The following is a 16,948-nucleotide window of genomic DNA, read 5'->3' as shown; positions in this document are numbered from 1 at the left end:
TTTAAATTAACTTTAGGTATATCTCACAGTGATATATAATTTTTTATATATCTGAATTTTTTCCCTGAAAGCTGCAAGCATTTTCAAAGTTAGATAATTTCTTTTTGGAGGGGTCAATAATTGGACTTTGAAAATCTATATTAATCTCAGTTCCACTTAACTACATTTTCTACAAAAATAAAATCAATTATACCTATGTGTGTTAAGTCAGATTTTAACCTTTTCAACTCATGTTAGGAAGACTCATCACTGACAGCCCAGAGGGAGATTTTAGTTGGAAGAAGTGAAGCAAGCACACTGGGTTTTTGTATCATTCCTACAACTGTGTAGAGGAGAGGCTGCCAAACCACACCCTGCGGGTCAAATTCAACCAGCTGCCTACTTGTACAAATAAAGTTTCACCAGAACACAGCCATGCCCGTTTGTTTATATATTATCTATGGCTGTTCTCAGGCTACACAGCAGAGCTAAATAGTTGCCAGAGTCCACCAGAGTCCATATGCCCACAAAGCCTAAAACGTTCACTATCTGGCCTTTTACAGAAAAAGCCTGTCAACTCCTGATAAGCAAGCATACCTACTCTAACACAGAGCGTGGAGTGGAAGCATAACCAGATAAAGTGAAATACATGAATCAGAAAATGCATTCAAAGTTCCAAGGAGGAAACACGTATTACACATGTCAGCAACTATGCCTGAACAAACTCCTGTGACTCAAGGACTCAAAAGTAGGGAGAAATCATTTCAAATGTTTTATGGAATGAGAATCATGTCTCATGATTTCACTGATGAAAATTTCTAATAAAAAGCATCCCAAGTTAATGATATGCAGGTTAAGAGTTTTAAACTTAGTAACAGTAAGAGTTAGTAACAGTGAGAGTTTAATCTAATCATCTCTATTGCTGTTCAGTCGCTAAGTTGTGTTCAGCTCTTTGAGATCCCATGGACTGCAGCACGCCAGGCTTCAGGAATTTAATAAACTCAAGATCAACTCTGTAAGTCAGTAAGAAAAACACTCACTACTTTATCATTTTTTATAGAAACTATTTCATACAAGACAATGGAAAGGACACCAAAAAAAAACAAACAAAAAACTACAGTAAGAAGATCTGAAGGATTTAAGACTGGACTCTGACTTCTACTGGCAACGTGATCTGTGGCTAGTGATTTCACCTAAGTTTCTGCTTCCCCATCTTCAACACTGGGATAATGCTCTTACCTCTTACCTACTTCATATGCTAAATAGTATACTTCACATGAGAAGATTGTGAAGTATAAATAATCTGTGATGTAGGACATCACTATTCTTATCAATTATGAGGTAGGGTAGGGAATTTCCTGGTGATCCAGTGGTTAGGACTCTGCACTTTCACTGCCAAGGGCCTAGGTTCAATCCCTGGTCAATGAGGTAAAATCCCACAAGCCATGTGGCACAGCGTGGGATCTTAGTTCCCCCACAAAAAAGAGGTAGAGTAATTTTTATCACTTCACTAGGACACAATGAGACATACTCCATGTCCTTCAAATGACAGAAGCAACCAAAATGAACCTTTCCACGAAAGTGTGAAATATCAGACATAATTAAAGAGGTAAGACAGATTACTTGCTAACATGATGAAACCTACACTCATAAAGGCTGATTAAAAGTGAAATTAAAGGCCAACTATCTTCAATCAAAGAGTGTTTTTAGTAACATAATATGCCACACATAGGTATGGCTTTGAACTCTGAGAATAAAGCATGTTTTGCAAGCAAATAATGTGATTAATTAAGATGATCCAATCAAAAATTACAGAGATAATAACAGCTAAATGTAACATATCCTGAATGAGATCCTGGAACAGAAAAAGGACATCAGGTAAAAACTAAAGAAATGTGAATAAAGTATGAACTTTAATTAATAATAATTATCAATACCAATTCACTAACTGTAGCAAATGTGCCATATCAACAGGAACTTGATGCTGGGTGTATGGCAACTCCCTGTACTATCATCTAGGTTTTTCTGTAAATTAAACCGTTCTAAAAAGTAAGGTCTATTTTAATTTTTTGTTGCATAAATAACATAATTCTAAATCTAAGCATACAATTTAGCAACTGCTCTAAGTAAGAAAAAATATACGAATTTGAGAACTGCATGTGAACACTGTAATTTATCATCACCTGACGTCCCAGAACCCATTAACATCTGGTAACATACTGCAGTGTTTAAACTATCACACTAAGAATATTTTTTCTTTCAGTTCACTGTGATCAGAAACAAAACATAGGAACCTCCTAATGCAAAAGTTCCACAGCTGTATTAACATTTTGCACTAATTCCTGGTCAAAAGAAGCAAGGCAAATAAATTTCCCAGCCAGAATTGTTTAGGGAAAGTCAGTTTCCATATTAATTTCCACTTAATAGCAAAATTTTTAAAAAGCCATTATAAGTAGTAGTGGTTGAGCTTGAAGAGGAGAGTTTTGACTGGTGGTAGTTAAGTGTATGCGTGCCTAGGACAACAAAAACAATGATAACCACTGGGCATTTCAGGACTGTCATTACTAGGGACCGACCAGGTACTTTATACGGAAATTCTCATTTAATCTGTGTAACATCCCTGAAGAGTATTCATGCCCACCTTTTACTGATGAGTAAATTAAATATTCTGCCCAAGGTCAAATCAGTAACTGGCAAAGCTAAGATCAGAATCCAGGTGTACCTGGCTTACCCAGATTTTAACCACCATGCCATTTGCCTCCCAAAAATGAGTGCTTTAATTCACCATCAAGGTCACTTCTTCTACTCGCCTAACTCTTCCAACAACTATTAATATGTCAGTCAGTAGCTGGACAATTCCCCTCTTCTTCAAAAGTTTCAAACTGTCTGACAAAGTCAAGTTTAGTTGGACTTCAGGACTAAACAACCTAAATCCTACTAAAGAAATGGTATATGAACGTTTAGAAAAAGTTACTAGGGACTGATCCAGATTATTACCCTGATAATTAAACATATACACACACACACAGAGCAGGTCCTATCTGAAGTATCTTCTAAGACTAACAGAGTTCTGGGTGTAGCACTCTAAAATGCAACGAGCTCAAAACTAGCTATATAATCTCTACTGATTAATGTAATCTTTCTAGAATTCAGCTTTTCAACAGAAAAACAAGGAACTATGAGTACCACCCCCTTCCCGTAATTAACACTCCAAATAGATCCAAGTTCCCTCAGTTCAGTTCAATTGCTCAATCGTGTCCAACTCTTTGTGACTCCATGGACTGCAGCACGCCAGGCTTCCCCCAACTCCCGGAGCTTACTCAAGCTCATGTCTATCGAGTTGGTGATGCCATCCAGCCATCTCATCCTCTGTCGTCACCTTCTCCTACCACCTTCAATCTTGCCCAGCATCAGGGTCTTTACAAATGAGTCAGTTCTTCACATCAGGTGGCCAAAGTATTGGAGAGTTTCAGCTTCATCATCAGTCCTTCCAATGAATATTCAGGATTGATTTCCTTTAGGATGGACTGGTTGGATCTCCTTGCAGCCCAAGGGACTCTCAAGGGTCTTCTCCAACACCACAGTTCAAGACCATCAATTCTTCCCTAACTGGCACCAAAACATCTTGGTCACCTCGCTCTCTTTCTCTAGAAGCTAACTGGGATTTCCTGTGGGCAGGTGACCTCAGAGGGTAATCAACATTGTCAAAGTGATCTATGCTCTGAGTGTATCCTCTGCCTTCTTCCATGTGGGAGAACAGAAAATCAAAATGGCCCTTCATTGGGAAAGTTTAGGAAAATTCAAGATTATCATCTTCCTCCAGTCAACCCTTCAGACTATGAAGAGTCTCATCATCTGAGTAGTCTCATCCCGGGACTCTCCTCCCTACTGCAGGAGACACAGGAGACATGGGTTCAACCCCTTGAGTCGGGAAGATCCCCTGACAGAGGAAATGGTAACCTGCTCCAGTTTTCTTGCCAGAAACAATCCCATGGACAGATGACCCTGGCAGGCTATAGTCCACGGCGTTGCAAAGAGTCGGACAGAAGTGAGCATCCCCAAGCACACACGCATGCATGCGCACACATGAAGCCTATATCCTCCTTATCTTTAAGTGAACTCAAATTTCTCCTTTGAGGCCCAGCCCCCAAATCTCTTCCCACTGCTAAGTGCTGGGGGAACTGCCTCTGACAACAAATAGGGTACGTCCTTCCTCCCTGATGACACTGAGTGGGAAAGTCACTCCATTTTAAAGTCTCTTTCAGTTCTCCTATTCACACCATGGGGAAAATCTAAGCGAGGCACCAGTCTGTCTTCAACATTTCCCTAACACTTGCTGGGCTGTGCTTAGTCGCTCAGTGGCGTCCGACTCTTTGTGACCCCGTGGACTGTAGCCTGTCAGACTCCTCTGTCCACGGGGATTCTCCAGGCAAGAATACTGGAGTGGGTTGCCATGCCCTCCTCCAGGGGATCTTCACAACCAGGGATCGAACCCAGGTCTCCTGCATTGCAGGCAGATTCTTTACCAGCTGAGCTACCAGGGAAGCCCAACACCTGCTAATCTCTCCTTTCAATTAAAGGACAGCAGGTCTCAAAGTCAGCACCTTCTGCAAACAGCAGCAAGCTAAGTTTTATAACACTGCTGTGTTTTTATAATATTTAACTTGGTTTCTATTTAGGGCAAGAGATAGCAGCCTCTCATTATGGTAATAACATAAAGCTTCTTTAAAAATATTTTTAAGGGGTCCCCAAAAAGACATTTTAAATAAACAACAGTAAAGCAGTGTGCAGATTCAGGAAAAATTTTGATGTTACTCAAGGATCAAGCATAGTAAACATTGTTATATACTAATGCCTATACCTTGACAGAACTGTCAGTTACTTTTTTGTTCATTATATACATGCATTTCATCATAGTATTCATGTAATATTTATACTAATATGACAAGGCAAAAAAATGACCATCATTTTTTAATGACCTACTACAACATTAGCTGTATTTTAATTTGAGGATTTTAATTAGCTACCACTTTTCAAGGACATAACCAACCCATACCAGAGATGGGTGTCCGCTGCAACTTTTTATATAAATATAATCATGCTGAATTACAATCATTTGTCTACATGTGTTTCCCCTTGCAAGACTTACCTCTTTCGATGCAGGAATAGTTTCTTACTCATTTTGTGTTTCTTTAAATTACATACTCTAAAAATCATCAGGTATTAAAAATAATGAGCTCAGCTCTTTCCAAAAAATGGACAGACAAGCACAGTAAGGCTTTATTTAACATACTTGCTTCACTCACCCATTCAACAAATGTTTACTAAACACCTATGAAGTGCTAGGCACTGATGAACAGGACAGGTTAAGGTCTGCTTGAGGGACCCGCATTCTCACAGGGATACATGAATCCTAATGACAGTTTTGAGTTGTTGTCAGAGACTGGATTTCTGCATGCCCTCTATTCAGAATCCTCTGCCTACTCCTTTTAGTGGTCAGTTAAGCCCCACTTACACGGCAGGGCCCAGCCCAAGCTGAGAAGCCTGTACCAGTCTCTTGAGTCAGATATTTTCTCCCAGACTATTTGCAATAGAATGTTGTTTTCGCAACAAAACTTCAAGTGCCCTGAAACAGGGACACAGTCATCTTGGTATCTCCATTACTTGGCAGAAGAACTGGTATTTAGCAGGTACTGAATCAATGTATAAATTTATAAATAATTAATCAACAAGCGACTGAATGATGAAGAGCAATGCTCCAGTTAGCAATCAGCCAAGCTGCTGCTAACTCAGTTCCAAAATGATTAGAGAACAGCAACAAAATTTAAGTTGGAGACACCTACTAATTTCCCAATGAGTATGTCCGAAATAATTATTAAGGTACCAAAAAAAGGACATTTCTTCACAATTAAGAAATGTATATCATGAGGGGAAAATATGAAAACAACTGATACTTTCTAATATCTTTGGTTGGCATTTTTGAAACAAAAGTAAAACATTGTTTAAAAAAATAGACTTGGTACCAACTATTCCTGGCACAAGTACAAGGAACTGAAAGACACACAGCTCTGAAGATGTAAGTACCTAATTCAAAGTCACTAGTACCCAAAATTCAAATTAAGAGTATAGCACTTCCTGTTATGACACCAAAACTCCACACCCTACCAAAAATAAATAAATAAAATCCAAAGGTCAATTTTACCCCTGATCCATTAATTAATTTTCCAGAGCTAAAAAAGAAAAACCAAGAAAATAATGAAATTCAACGCATAACAAACAGCTTGTGCATTAAGCTCAGGTTTTATCAGACCACACAACTGACAGACTAAAACACCTGGACAGGTAATATGCATTACTTAGTAAATACTAATCTAGACTCACTATTTTCACTTAAAAATCTTGGCTTTTTAAAATCTTGAAATCATTACTAATAGGACAGTTAAACAAGATAAAGCATGAAAGACATTAAGTAAATTATGGTAATGCCTTCCATGGCCTTGTTTAGCTGCTAAGTCATGTTCTTTTGTGACCCCAATCAACTGTAGCCTGCCAGGCTCCTCCGTTCACAGGATTTCCCAGGCAAGAATACTGGAGTGGGTTGCCATTTCCTTCTCCATGGGACCTTCCTGCACCAGGCATTGAATGTGTGTCTCTTCTCCTGCACTGTCAGGCGGATTCTTTACCACTGAGCCACCAGGGAAGCGGCTTTCCATGGACTACCACATCATTAGTAAGAAGGAGATACAGGTACATGGAAAGATGCCTATCAGGTACCACTAAGTGAAAAAAGCAAACTGCAGAATGATATGCATGGTAAGATCCCAGAAGCAGTCCAAGGTTAAAACACAAATCCCAGAGCAAGACTTCTTGAGCTCAATCAAATCTCGGTTTTGCTGCTCACTAGTTATGCAGCCTTTGGCTAATTACTTTTCCTTGCCTCAGTTTCTTCATCTACAAATGGATGTAAAATTGAAACTTTGATGGGTATGTTCATAAGGCTGTGAGGGTTTAATGGGTTATAAAGCACTAAACAAGAACAAGTGTTAACTATGATTCTGGGGGGAAAAAAATTCCAAATCATATAGCATGTGCACATACAGGTAGGGAAAAAAATGTTCATTTTTGCATTGTTTTTAGTTTTGCTTTTTTCAACAAAGAATATTTCTTACTTTAGTAATTTAAAAAAATTTTAAAAGGAAAACATAATAAAAACTTGGCACTAAAAGCTCCCCTGCTTAAAGATCTGCTAGTACTTAAACACTCAGGACCAGACAAATTCTGTGAATAATTAAAACTGTGAAATTTTCAAGTCCAACAAAAAGGACACAGTACTTACTTTCTAGGTACAGCTGAACAATAAGACACTATACACTAATAAGCAGAACTGCAATGGTATTAAAATTATATTCCCTTTTCCTCCAAAGGCAGTAAGTAACACAAAAATATCCACCTGATCTAGAAACATATCAGGAACTTTCATGTTATGTAAGCCTTTATTAATTTTATTAGTCCAAAGTTATATACCACCAAATCTAATTTCCTCCTATTCAACAATCTCTAATGACAACTCACTAAGACATATAGAAATCTGGAGATCAAGATAAACTAGTGAAAAAAATCCTAAAACCCTTAGAACACCCTACAAACCTTTGAGAGAGATTTTACCACCCACATGCTTTGAGGAAGCTTTCGTCCCCAGCATAAACTCAGTTTCTTCCCTAAATACAGTGGGTGCACAAAACTACCAGATAGAAGAGCAGAGAGAGAACTTTGAACTTCAGCTGCATTTTTGCTGAGCTGTAATACTGGTAAAGCCTGTTTCAAGATCCAAGAGGACACCCTCAAATTTAAGGAAAGCATGTAAACAGCAGCCTGACATGTCTATGTCATCACATTTACCAAAACGGTACTTCATAAAATTACAAACACTATCAAACTTCAAACAGCATTATTATCACTGTGTTCTACCTAAAAGGAACATTCTGGACCACACAAAAAAATAAATCTCTTTAGTCAAATGGCTTTTCAAAAATAAATCAACCATTAAGATGCCTCCATAGAATTATGGAATTTTTTTTTTTTTGAATTTTCAACTTTAGTTTACGTAATGCCTACAAAAAAAGAAGTCAATAAATGTTAGCTATTATTGTCATTACTGCTATCATGATGTTTTGCAATGATGGAATAACAACTTTACATGAATTTGAGCAAACTCTAGGAGATGGTGGAGGACAAAGGAGCCTGGCCTGTTGCAGTCCATGGGGCTGCAAAGAGGCAGATTTAGCAGTGGAAGAGCAACAAACAGAAACTCAGAGGGAAGCTTTTACTTAATAAGTCACTTTCCATCAGAATCCAAGCTGGCCCACCAGGCCCTTAAACAATTCGGTACTAAAAAGCACTTTGTTTTAGAGAAATTAAAGTTAGATTCCTTGAGTTCTAAAGAAGGTAAAGGTAAAATAAATTCTGTAAAAAGAATTAGTCTAGTCTTCCCTAAGCCTTTTGGACACAGAAATCCATATCTGTAAACATTTTGTAATTCTGCCATAAGTGCTATGACTTTCAGACCTAATGTATTTTTGTCAGGTAGTCAGGATTTATAAACAGTGGAAGTAAAATTAAGACATGGGTCAGAGTTCTCCATTAGAAAGTGAAAAGAGACAGTTCAGAGTGGGCTGAAAATAGATGACTTTAGCCTAACTCCTAAAAACTTTTAAAATAGATGTACTTAGATAAAATTTCAATTGCTTGAGAAGATAATTTGATTCTGATCCTGAAAAAAAGGGAATAGGCTAACATCCCTTGATTAAACATTCTGTCTTTTAAATTTCCCAATATTAATCTTTTCAAAGATTCAGAGAAAATAAACTGAAAATATAAATCAGGAAGAGAAAAAAATAGAACTGAACATGTTTGACGACTAGTTTCCAGCGTGGGTGGACCGGCATTACATGGGAGCAAGACCAAGCAGGCACCCTTTCAGACAGACATCTTAAATTAATGAGCAGACATCTTGCCTGTTTATACAGTTACAGTTACAGTCTGCTTAGAGCCTTGTATTGTTTAGCATCTTTTTATTGAAGTACAGTTGACTACAATATTGTGTTAGTGTCAAGTATACAGAAAAGCGACTCAGATATGTATATCTTTTATTTATTGGCAAAGAATCCACCTGCCAATGCAGGAGACCCAAGAGACGAGGGTTTGATCCCTGGGTGGGGAACATCCCCTGGAGTAGGAAATGGCAATCTGATCCAGTATTTTCGCCTGGAAAATTCCATGGGCAAGAGGAGCCTGGTGGGCTACAGTCCTTGGGGTTATGAAGAGTCAGACACAATTGAGTACACACACAAGAAGACAGATACATATAGATATCTATCTATATATTGATATCTATTTTAAGATTATTTTCCATTATAGGTTATTATAAGACACTGGTTATAATTCCCTGTGCTATACAGTAAATCCTTGTTGATATCTATTTTATGTATAGTAGTCTGTATCTGTCAATCCCATACTCCTAATTTATCCCACCAATCCCTACCCCCTTTCCCCTCTGATAACCATAGGTTTATTTTCTATCTCTGTGAGTCTGTCTTTGTGCTGAATAGAAAGTCATTTGCATTATTTTTAGATTCCACATATAAGTGATATCATATACTTGTCTTTCTCTGACTTACTAAGTACAATATTTTCTAGGTCCACTCAAGTTACTGCAAATGGCAATATTTCATTCTTTTTTATGTAGTCTTATCTTTTTTAAATGGCTTACAAAAAAGGTGAATACAAAGATAATATTGGCTTAATATGTACAATTTAATTACACCGTTAGCGTTAAAGTTATATTTTCCTTTTGGGTATAAATACTCAACAAGTATCTAGTTTATCTTCAAACTTAAGAAAAAAGACATTATAAAGACCCTTAGGAAGTCTGTATTTTCTTAAACATTTGCTCAACCATTTATTTATTAAATATGAGAACTTGAAGTATCAACAGATATTCATCACTTCTTTTGACCTCTGAATTGCAGAGTTCAAAACTGGGTTTCAGCTTAGAAACAATGAAGAACTTCCCTTTTGAAAATGTCTTTACAAAATCATAATATATACTGAAACATAAATCCAAAAAATAAGAAAATAGAGGTAAACACAAAGAAGGAAATTTTGTCTATAATTTTACAAACCACAAGTCAAAAAATTTGTGTGAAAAGCTTTTTCTGTACACAATACAGAAATTGTTCCTTTACAAATGAAAATATCTTTATTAGGATTTAAGAGTTAAAGCCACAAATAATCCTATGCAAACATACAGAATTTGTGTTCTAGGCAGTTCAAATGTAAAAAAAAACACAGCTAAAATCCTTCTTACCTAAGAAAAAATTAACTACAGAGCAGGAAATGTGTGTGGTGAATAAACATAAAGCTGATGGGGAAATTTTAATTAATCACTTGAGAAGAAATTGTTTTTCAATTATTTTTGGTCTTTCCTAAGCAAGTAAAAAGGATTCCACTTATTTTTTTTAATTTATTTATTTTTTAATTTATTTTTAACTGGAGGATAATTGCTTTATAATGTCATGCTGGTTTCTGCTATACAACACTGTAACTCTGCCCTAAGTATACATATATCCCTTCCCTCTTGAACCTCCCTCCCATGCCCCCAACCCAGCCCAAGGATCCCACTTATATCAGACTTTTTTTTTTTTAATATATGAGACTTTTAACCCCTCAAAAAAATCATACTTTATCCTGGAGAACGGTAATGTGTAACCAACTCCCCAATACACTCACTACTAAAAAATAATAATAATAAATAAAAGTGAAACATCTTACAATTGGGAATGTATCTACTTTCCTGCTACAATTTCCTGCAAGTATCAGGGGTAATTTTTCCAAATAAGCTAATTTAAACTGAAGCACATTACATTTAAAGAGTGACAAATTTTGCATTGTTAGGTGCACCCAACAAAAGTTAATACATATTGTTGCCATTTCCAGAATGCCCAGGCAGCATGGCCTTGTATGGTGCTAAGTGTCACCACTGGAAAATTGCTCACAAACTCGCAGCAGAGCCGCCTGGGTGAAGTGGGAAGTGACAACACTTGAGAGTGCCCAAGAAGGCACCAGAAGAGCAGTGGTTGTTTTAAAGTCAGGGACGAGGCAAGAAGGTGGAAAGGGTGAAAGCACGTTGCAAGCTGGAATGCCAAAAGATAACTAGCAATTACTGAGTGAAAACCATGTTCCTGAAGTTACTTCTCGGGTTAATCCTATATGACAACTATTTATCACCTCCATTATACAGATGAGGAAATAGCTTTAGAGAAGTCAAATAACTTACTGCCTAATCATCCAGCTCTTATTCAGCAGACAAGGAATTCAAGACTAGATCTGCTTGACTCCACACCCCACACTCTTCATTTCCCCAGGCTGCCTCTCTGGTTCTTCAGCAAAGAGACTTCAGGTTCCCTGTGAGCAATGTCACTGTGAATGGGCTCTAGGAGGGAGAGATCCATCTGGAGGCAAATGGTCACATACTCTCATGGGGAACCTAGATTTCTCAGCCTTTGTTCATCCCAAACTGCCTTTATACATGATCTTTTATTCCATTTTTCCTTTTACAGACCTAGCGCACTGGATGGATGAATGGATGGATGGGAGGGAGGTCGAGCTGTTGACTTAGATGATTATTTGATTTACAAACTCCTCTGTCCTTGTCTTTGTTCAAGTTGTTCCCTGTAACCGAAGCCTTCTCCAGTAGCCCTGTAGCTAATCACATCTATGACTGAATGTCCAGTTCAAACGGCATATCCACACAGCATTCCCCAATCTCGCCTCTCCCATTTAGTAGTGGTAGCTCCAATCTAAATTCTCTTGATCTTTTAGGTCTAAATATATACAAATATACAAATAATATGATCCCAGATAGGTACATACTATAAATAAAAGGAGCAGGGGAGAAAGAATGATGAAAGAGGCAGTGTAAGGACACAGAAAATATCTGGCAAGACCTCCCCAAGGTAGTCATTTGTAATACAGTGTGTTTAAGTCAACACAAACTATTTCAGCACCAACATCTATTTCACAAAAGACTCTTCTTCAGCTTTCCACACCCTCCCCTAATCCTTTCTAGAAAAAGTCTGCTGCACTGGTTTTTCATTATAGCTATTATTTTAGAGGGAAAAATATCTCACACAAGATGCTGACAGGTGCTTTACAAACAAGCGCAAACTTCCAGTTACACATATTCTGAAAAAAATGTTAAGAGTAATTTGTCGGTGAGAAGTCTGATGCCAAAAAGAAGCTGAACTACAAGAATTTAAAATGAAATTTCAAGAAAAAGACTTTGGTAAAACTCTTCAACTCTAAGCTGTACATTTACTTTCTGTCATGTATGAAAAGAACAGCAACAGGAAAACAAACTTGAAGAGAGATCCTGCAGTTTTTCACTTCATGATAGAAAAATTAGACTGGGGAATTCCCTGGCAGTCAGTGCTCCCACTGCCAGGGTCCGGGTTTGATCCCTGTCACAGAGCTAAGATCCCACAATCCTCACAGTGTGGCCCACCACCCCGCCCCCATCCAAAAAAAGATAGAACAATTAGAATATCCTCTCCCCCCCTTTAAAAGTCATACTACCTACCTGACTTAAAGAAAAACAGCACACACTAAAATTTTCTTTCACAGACTTACACAAGAGTTTGGCGGGCTCAATTCCTTTATCACTTAGAAGCTGGAGGTACCTTCATACAAAAATCTAAGGGCCAAAGTACTCACTTCCCTTTCTTCCTCAGATTATTTTGCTGATTCCTTATGACCTTGAGTGAAATATCTGCGGTCCATTCTATTTTTCCAAAACTATTACTCTGACTACAGTCCGATTTTTTATTGCCCTGATTACAAAAATTCCATCTTTCATCTACACTATTGTCCTATCTGCTTTGACTTTTTTCTTATCTAATGATCCAAATATTCTTGCAAGCCAACTTATAGATCCCCAAAACTTATTTCTGCTTCAGAAATTCTTAGTCTTTTTGAGCCATGGGTCTCTTTGGTAGTCTGGTGAAGCCTATGGACCCCCTTCTCAGATTGCTTTTAAATGAATAATTAACTATATGCCAATATGAAAGAAACTAATTATAATGAACTATTAGCAAAAGAATGAAAAAAAACCCTGATATTGTAATATATGTGCACCTTTATAATCAAAGTAAATAACAAGGTCTAACAGTGAGTCTGATAATACCATAATCCAAAGAAATTATAAGCATAAATGATACTTTAAAAATGTTTTACCGGAGTATACCATTAATGACATTTTGAGATAGCTGCAACAACTGTAAACATGAGACAAAAATACCTATCGTTTATATCGGTGACAAAGTCACAGGTGTCGCTAATTCTACTGTGGTTTGTTGCTTATATTCATAAGCGAAGGAAATGACAATACAGTTATCAGATAATAAAGACGTGTTTTGTCCTCATTCTAGTTCAAGGAGCTCCTGAATTCTATCCACCAACTGCTGAATCCCAGGTTTAAAATCCTTTCTAATTTAAAGCCTCGCTGAAACTGATTTTTAGCACAAATTTTAAAATAAAAACACTGATTTCTCCTTTGACTTACCTCTCATCTGAACGGACCACCACGCCTCCCTGTTTTTACGCAGATTTACAGACAGAACTACCTGTTTATCTCTCTGCTTTGCTTAGCCAGCACCCGTTTAAATTTTGCCAGTCAATGAAAGACGAAGTTGCAGGAAAGGCGATGGAAGCAACCGACAGCTTCTTATTTACAGATCGCCAACAGGAAGTGGAAAGATGCCAAGTATGGTGTGTATGTTTTTGGTAGGTGGGCTGCCCCTCCACCCTCAGGCCCTGGAGTCCAGCTTGTCAAGAGTCTCCGAACCAAGACATCTTCACCAGCGGCACTCAGAAGACACTGCACCTTCTCGCCTCCCATTCTCAGTTCTCCAGCTGCCAGGTCGCTCGCCTCTGGCTCTCCCTTCCCATCCCATCCCCCACGCGTCCCTCCCTCTTATCCGCCCCAGGCTGCCTGGTCCCCTGCGCGCCGCCTCCTCTCCCCTCCGGACCGAACCGTGTGCCTCCGTCCCCACCTCTCCCCTCGCTGGAGGGAAGGGCCCAGGGCCCAGGAGTCAGCTGGACCCGGTGGCCCGCCGTCAGGCGCAGTCTGCGGCCCTAGGCCGGAGCAGCACCGCCGGCAGGCGAGGAGCCCGCGCACTCGGCGCGGAGTGATCGGGGTCGTGCACTTACCGAGAAGATCTTGCGGAGGAGGAAACCGAGGTCTGCGTCGGACCGTCACCCGGCCTCGGAGCCGTCGCTCTCGCCGCGAACTGCCACCGCCGCTGCCCCCGCCGCCGCCACTCGCTAGTTGGCTTCCCTGCGTCCTGCGGCGGCGCTGCCGCCAAGTCATCGCGCTTGCGCAGAGCCGCGGGGGCCTCTGGGACTGGTAGTTCGGACCCGCGGCCAGCGGCGCCTCTTCCGCTTTTACCCACCACCCAGCACGCCCGACTCCGCCGCGGGCTGGAGCGGTCTTCCGAGGGTGGGTTACCGAGAAAGGGCTTTCCGAGAGTTGTTCCGCAAAGACTCGCTCTTGCTTTCGCGTACGGTACCGCTGAATGTTAAAAATTACGTCTGAGCAAGTATGTGTAAGGTAAAACAATTTATAGCATTTATGTTTTAGGTGACAAGTGTCACTTGGCCAGAACACATCATTCGAAACCCATATAGCTCTCTCTTCTTCCTTTCTGTTAAAAGTGTCACTAATTGCCTTTAATGACATCTGGGTTTTCAGTCTTAAACCTGATTTCCCACTATGTTTATCAAATTTTACTTAGTGTAAACTGTATGAGTTTTTAGGTCGATTGACAATTTATTTAATACAATTTTTAAAAAATAAAAACAATTCACATATATTCAAATGTCAGGTTAACTGAACACTCCTATAAACCTTAGAATTTGAAGACACCTTAAAAGTCATTAGTCCAACTTCCCCCCGGGCATGAATTCCCTCTTGTACACTCTCTCCGGATAGGCGTCCGACTTCTATTTCAACAGTTCAGATTTCAGAGCGCTCACTTCCTTAAGTAAGACTGCCTGCTCAACTGTTGGGCAGCGTTTAATATTAGAAAATCCTCCTGCTGAACCAAAATCTATTTCCCTTTTACTTCCTTCCACTGCTAGTAGTTATGCTGCTTGGAGCGATATAGAATGCTTTCCCCTTGATAATCTTTCAAAAACTTGAACACAGTAATTATATCCTCCAACACTAGGCGTCTCCAAACCAAAAAAAAAAAAAAAAAGTGAAAATTGTCAGTTTTGCAACAACTTAAATATGATTCAGCTCCCAGAATGTTTTCCATTTAGTCATTCTCCTTGATGTATTATCTTTAGAAGTTGTCAAAATTTGCCTGAGATTTATTGCCTCTTTTTTTTGTTTAAGCACAAGAGCATTCTGTGGTAAGCTCATCAGGTATTATTGCTATCATATTGCCATTCAACTGACTCAAGAATTCGATTAGAGATTATTCCACAGCTCTATTATAAACATTGTCCAAAGCAACCAGAGGCTTCCCTTGTGGCTCAGATGGTAGAGTCTGCCTGTAATGCAGGAAACCTGTGTTTAATCCCTGGGTGGAGAAGATCCCCTGGAGGAGGGCATGGCAATCCACTCCAGTATTCTTGCCTGGAGAATCCCATGGACAGAGAAGCTTGGTGGGCGCATAGAGTCGGACATGACTGAGCGACACACACACACACACACACACACACACACACACAGCAACCAGGGAATGAGAAAAGCAACAGAATATGGTTTATAATTTAGGGTAAAAGGATAATCACACAGATTAAGGATCATAATAATAAGCTAAGTTATAAAGTGCATTCAGATTCTTGATGAAAGTCTATCACGTTGATGGGCCATGACTTTAGGAAGGAAGTAACACTTTGAATTTACTGAATGGTTGGATTTCAGGAAAGAAATGGCATATGAGGATCGCTAAGGAAGAGTCCAGCAAAATGAAATGCATCCACAGTTTGTTCTCACTTAACCCTCAGTACAGTGCTATAAATGGGCTGGAGCACACAGGCCAGGTTAAAGGGGAAGGAAAGAGCCCCCAAAGTTGCAAAAAGTTCTTAAGGGTTGTGAAGAAATTGCAGTGTGTAGTAAGTAAAAAGAATACTGGGATGGTCAGTTAGTCATTTTGAGTCCTCTGTCAACCTATAAATGAAGAACTTGACCTAGGTAAGTAGTTCTCAATATTTTCTTCCAGCTAGTACATCCAAGGAACACAGCCTGCACCTCAGTGCAATGGATCACTGGACTCCCTGGTGGCACAGTGGATAAGAACCCACCTGCAAATGCAGGGGACTCCGGCTCCGTCCCTGGTGCAGGAAGATTCCACATGCCACAGAGCAACTAAGCCTCAGAGCCATGACTACTGAACAGAGCTCTAGAGCCCCAAAAGCCAAAACGACTGAGCTGTGCGCTAGAGCCCTTTGAGCCACAACTGCTGAGCCTGTCTCTAGCCTGTGCACGTAGAGCCCAGGCTCCACAACAAGAGAAAGCAGTGCAATGAAAAGGCCATGCACCGCACCAAAGAGTAACCCCCACTTGCCTCAGCCAGCTGTGCCAAGCAGTGAAGACCCACCACAGCCAAAAAAAAGGAGAAAAGGATCATTGTAACAATAATTCTTATGGAATATGTAGATTATTCTGAACACTTTTTACACAAAGGAAAGTGAATTCAGAAGGTGAAAAGATGCTCAGAATCAATTAATAGTACACTTTACGGGAAGAGAGGGCTTCCCTGATAGCTCAGTTGGTAAAGAATTCGCCTGCAATGCAGGAGACCCCCAGTTTGATCCCTGGGTTGGGAAGATCCCTGGGGAAGGGAAAGGCTACCCACTCCAGTATCCTGGCCTGGAAAATTCCATGGATTAAAGTCCATGGCGT

General features: G+C 39.5%; 1 protein-coding gene across 4 annotated transcripts in view; it reads right to left on the bottom strand.

Moving 5' to 3' along the window:
* GAPVD1 (GTPase activating protein and VPS9 domains 1) overlaps positions 1-14,395 on the bottom strand; it is a 72,765-nt gene extending 58,370 nt beyond the window's left edge. For all 4 annotated transcript variants that reach the window (XM_043469554.1, XM_043469557.1, XM_043469556.1 and 1 more), the window contains exon 1: positions 14,245-14,395. The gene's annotated coding sequence lies outside the window, so the exon portion shown is untranslated. The remainder of the gene's footprint in view (positions 1-14,244) is intronic.
* Between the last annotated feature and the right edge of the window lie 2,553 nt (positions 14,396-16,948).

Source organism: Cervus canadensis, chromosome 5 (assembly GCF_019320065.1).
Source record: "Cervus canadensis isolate Bull #8, Minnesota chromosome 5, ASM1932006v1, whole genome shotgun sequence".
In the NCBI taxonomy this organism is placed as follows: domain Eukaryota; kingdom Metazoa; phylum Chordata; class Mammalia; order Artiodactyla; family Cervidae; genus Cervus; species Cervus canadensis.
Note: the sequence above shows the minus strand (reverse complement) of the source record. Positions and strands in the feature narration are given on the sequence as shown.